The sequence below is a fragment of the Anneissia japonica genome, unplaced genomic scaffold, assembly GCF_011630105.1.
Source record: "Anneissia japonica isolate Jap-2015-1 unplaced genomic scaffold, ASM1163010v1 scaffold288031_len342695_cov171, whole genome shotgun sequence".
Lineage (NCBI taxonomy): Eukaryota > Metazoa > Echinodermata > Crinoidea > Comatulida > Comatulidae > Anneissia > Anneissia japonica.
This window is the reverse complement of record NW_022725829.1, coordinates 110,137-115,868: the sequence shown is the minus strand read 5'-3', so window position 1 is coordinate 115,868 and position 5,732 is coordinate 110,137.

The following is a 5,732-nucleotide window of genomic DNA, read 5'->3' as shown; positions in this document are numbered from 1 at the left end:
TATATATGATACTCTATGATATTAAAAACATGGTTAAATGTGTGATTGGCTATGTTACGTTACTGTTGATATGAAGATAATGACAAAAATATCAATTGGCAGCCATCATGAAATCAACTATATGGCGGCCATCTGATATAATTTATGATCACTGCATAATACTCCTTGATATTGAATACATAGGTAAAGACCTTTAAATGACAGTGCTAGGTGATGTAGATATGAAGATTATTGATAAAAATCAAATATTTTGGCGGCCATTTTGAATTTCAAGATGGCTTCCACTAAGCTGCTTATTTTTGGGGGTCTATTTTTTTTTAATGATCCTTAGGTGTCATAGTATCACTGTGGGAAGTTTCATGCTTTATTCCAGAAGTGTACGATTTTTCTTCTTAGCCGCTCTACTAGGGTAAACAAGTAAGATTCCGTAAAGTGTCCAGACGGCTGGAAAAAATTAAGGGTGTTACCGAGATGAGATAGCTCCTTTATTACGGATTGTGCATTTTTTTTCTTTCTTTTTTTCTTTATTTTTTTTTAATGAGGCGTGTGATGAGGTATACAATAAGTCTAGCCTGCCCCCTCAACAGTTTAGAGTGGTAATCAACAATGAAAATTTACAAACTACAAAGTACAGTAAGTATAATACATAGGCCTACTCCAAGTATTGAAATGTACGCCATAAATAATGGATGTCGAAATATTGAATCCCAACACGAGATAGCGTGCTGAGATTAATCAGTGGACCTTTCGGTATTAAGTGTTATAAACCTATTGTATATTGTAAGCCTATATATACAGGAAAGGAAAAGGAATTTAAAGATACGAAAATGAAAGAAGCAAAAGGGAAAACATGATAAGGAAACATAAGAAGGGAAAAGGAAAGAAAAGATAACGAAACATGCAAGGAAAGACTCAAAGGAAAGAAAAGACAAGGAAACATAAAGGAAAGAAAAGATAAGGAAACATTATAATAAAAGGAAGGGAATATTAACTAAACATAAGAAAGAAAAGGTACTTGGGTTTGGGATATACAGGCAATGGCTACTGGAGGGAAAGAAAAGAAAGCCCGGAACATAACAAAATGTAAAACAATAAAATAGTTGAATAGATAAGAAATCTAAACTAAGAAAATGGAATGAGGAGGTATAATAATTGAGATAAAAACTTGGTTAAAATGTTATTAATTAAACAATTATAATGAAAAAAAAAGAAAAAGTATTAAAATTAACCTGTTATTTATTTCGATAAATTTCTTATTGTTTATTTGATTGTACAAAGACTTTTGCTCATTTTCTATCATTTTTTTCTTTTAATTCTGATCTGGATTTTGCTTTTAATGTAAAGCGCATAGAGGTCTCTAGCATAAATTTGCGCTATATAAAAACAGAAATTATTGTTAGTATTATTTTGCCTGAACGAAATAACTATAACAATGGGCCATTATCACGACAATCGAGGTATATTTGGTATACCAAAACGGACTTCGGTCATGTTCCAACTCCAGAGCTATAATCAGTGGCGGATCCAGTAAACGGAAAGCTGAATATTCATAGATTCTTCTCATATAAAATATATGAATTCCCATTGAATGAAAAAAAAATTACCATCAAAACATTAACTTAATATGAATTGAATGAACAATCCTGTCTATGAATTACGCCCGCCAAAAAAAAAAAAAAAGAAAAAAAAAATTGGTTCGTGTGGGAATCGAACACACAACCTCCAGGTTTGCTATTCATTATCCACCCTCAAATAAACTGCCTTTAAAAAAAATTGGTTCGTGTGGGAATCGAACACACAACCTCCAGGTTTGCTGTCATTAATCACCATCAACTAAACTGCCTTTTAAAAAAAAATTTAAAAAAAAACTGACTCGTGTGGGAATCGAACTCACGACCTTCAAAAAAAATTTAAAAATAAATAAAAAATTTAAAAATTTAAAAAAAACTTGCCCCGTGTGGGAATCGAACCCACGATCGCCGAGTTTACTACTCTTGATCCAGCATGACTAAACGGAGGGAGGTAAACCGCGGCCCCTAAACCATAAATGCGATAAACCTAGTACCACACCAAGTACCAGTTAGTCAACTCTAATAGTACTAGAAAAATTCTTCGTATATATACACTACAGGTTAATATTACGCATGGTCATGGTGTCAAAAAATGGGCCGTGGGCCAAGAGGGTTTATTTTTTGTCTAAAAATATATAATTAAATTTATAATCGATTTATGATTGTTACCATCTCCATAACTTACACACTTTTTTTTTAAATAGACAAAAATGTTGGAAAAATTCATTATGCAAATTAGAAAAAAATAGACCAATCATGTTACGGGATTGATTGAATGTATTGTATGGATGACGTCGCGAATTGCTTAATAACAACAAACAACAACCTTTCATGTCCCAGCCTGGGAACCAGTCAATTCGAGCGGATGACACTTCGAGCGAAGGCCAATTCGAGCGAATTCGAGCGGATTTTTTTTTTCGAGCGGATGCTAGTTCGAGCGGAAGAAGATCCACTTGTGCGAACAGCAACCTGTGCGAGTTATATACGAATTACTTTAAAAATTTCTATTATTTCTATTTTTGAGCTAAAAATTTGCTCAAGCTTTGCCTGGGAGACAGGGGAAAGCCCCAGTCGGTTCCGGGGAAGACGCATATAGCCTTATGTATAGCAAGTCGTATTTAATGGATTTTTAGGTTAACAAATAATAAAGTTCTATTTGTTCTGAATGTATATGGTAAGTGAATCCAATTGGGAATAGGAATTTCCTTTATAGCCTGCCATCTCTATCTTAGAGTAAATAATAAACAAACAAACATACCCACATTCATAAAAATAATGATATATCTTAAATTATACTAACTTAGTCAATGTTATCCTTTCCACAAGTTTACAAAAAACAGTGGGTTTTGAACTTTAGAAGAAAATTGGTATGATGTCATTATTATTGTACTGTTGATACTTGTCACAGGGGCGGATCCAAAATTTTTCAAAGGGGGATGGGGCACACAACAGTTCCAGAATAGATAAATGAGTAGCACATAACATGAATATGCATTGACAAAACCGCCCCTGTCTCACACTACTACACCATTCATTTGTGCACCTTCTGACACACCTACATACGTAAAAATAATTTAAATTCCTATGGTGATTAACAATTATACAATTAAAGTTGCTCCCATTTACAAAATATAGGCCTAAATCGTAAATCTACAAATACAATTACAAAATTATATAATTCAATTACAAATATAGTTTGTTTTTTTTAAATACAAAACCCCAATCAGTGGCGGATCTGGAGGGGTGGTGGTGAATAGGGTGGCTAGCCACCCCCCTTTGTTTACCGTGAACAAAAAATAATGGTCACTCGTCTTGTGTGTGTGCTTCTCGTGCACTCTAGTAAAACATGCAATTTCTTTTTTAAGCATTTCAATTTGTTGCTTGAAGTTTTCTCAGGGCATTGCCGATTTAATCACCAAATTGGGGGACTTCGTCTTCACTTCGCATCGTTAAAAGCTATATTAACTATTAGCACATTGCAGTGGTGGATCCAGGGGGTGAGGGTTCAGGGGGTTCGGACGAACCCCACTCTGTTAAGAAACGTAACAAAATACTATGGGTCCTGGCTTACAAAATTCATGCTAACTAGACGCGGATCCAGACCTTCGCCCACTGCGCTCAGGCGAAGGTCAGGGTGAGAATTCAAAATAAAATGTTGACCATTTTTTCCAACAATCATACTTACTTTCCTTGACACTTATTTTGAACATTACCATTAGGAAAATGTTTAAATCCACTCTATCCTTTACATTACACTTTTAAACTGATTTGTAGGCCCTACCAGAGAAAAAATATTTTGTATGTTATATTTTCCTCTTTTTTGTATGTAACATAATTATTTATTTTTGTGGCTGTAAATATGTATATATGTAAATGAATACCAATGCAGTTTTTTTAGTATGGCTTTTTTCTTTAATTAAATGTACATTTATGACCAGAACTAACGAGCAAATATGTATTTGTCTCAGTGCTCTTTGTTTCCTGTTTTTCTTCTGTTAATGTGTAAATTAGTTGGTACAAAACAACATCCAAAAGGAGGCAAATTTACTATTTATGATTACAATTTGGAGATTGTACCATACCAGGATCATGTCATTTTGCCAGTAACTAAAATAATTTGCTCTTTTTGTTGTTGCTGATGGGTGTATATTAGAGCAATTAAATAAGGTGTGTATATGTAAAGAATGCTGTAGCTTCTTAGCCCCTGGACCCCACCGGGGCCCTAGGCGGCCCCTTGTCCCCCAGCCTGGTGTGCTTGCTTCGCTCGCAAGTGCCCTTTTATCTAAAAAAGAACCCCCTTCTTTAATTTCTAGCTACGGGCTTGCTTACGTGTACGATGCACTACTTTTTTGAAATCACATTTCTAAAACAATACAATATCGTCACGCACATTTGTATTTGTGATATTCAAGTTGGTTGAACTATTATTGTGTATGTTTTTAAACACTTCAGATCATCATAACATCATGAATACATTTTACATTCAATTCACTGCAAGTAGGTCGATGACTGTTCTATTATTGAATGGTAAATGTTATTTTCGTGACGATAGACAATACCTGGATTTCCGTCAGGAGAATCAATTAGGGGGCCTATATGTATTTTGCCCAACCTGTCATGAAAAAATATTGAATACTCAGTGGGTGATTCAATATAAATTTTTAAATCACATTTCTAACGCTATAAAATATCGTCACGCACATTTGTATTTGTGGTATCACTGTGTCCCACTATAGCCAATTTGGAAACCACTGGACACAATGAAAAAGAATAGGATTATCTTGGAAAATATTAACAAGATATACTGGACACAATGAAAAAGAATAGGATTATCTTGGAAAATATTAACAAGATATTTATAGTTCATCACTGTGTCCCACTATAGTCAATGTAGGGCACTGAAAAAAATTGAATTGTTGGATCATCCCCCCCCCCCCCCCCACGCGTGAAAAATTGGGGAAATATTGACGCGGGATAAAAAAAAATACTTTGCCGCATCAATTATTTTAACAGCATAACACAATGCAAATCTGTGATTTCTAATACATTTCTTTAAAAAACTATAAAATTTAATCAAGCTTTTATACAATATTTATCATTACTAGCCAAATATAAACAGTCCCTCCCTCATCAATTAAAACAAAAGCGAAATAATCAATTGTTCGGATTTAAAAAAATAAATAAACGCCCTCCCTCACCGTTTTTTTTCTTAAAGAGTGATAATCTAATAATTTTTTCTATGTGCTCTTACAAGTCACTGAACACAATGAAAAAGAAAATGATTAACTTAGAAAATATCCTGGTTTCTGGTATATAAATAGTTCACCTAATGTAATGGTACAAAAAGTTTTGAATATGAAATACAATATTATATTTTCACTGGTAAAAGAATTTATAAAAATGTTCAATGTTGTTATATGTATACTACTCTATGTATTGAAAAGAAGGGCACTTATTTAATTGTTTTTGTTTATTTTCATTGGACACAATAAGAAAGAATAGGATTATCTTGGAAAATATTAAAAGATATTTATAGTTTATCACTCTGTCCCTCTCTATAGCCAATTTAGGGCACTGAATAAATTGTTAGATTATCACTCCCCTGCACCCCCCCCCCCGGGAAAAATTCTTGAAATATTGATGTGGGAATAAAAACAAAAA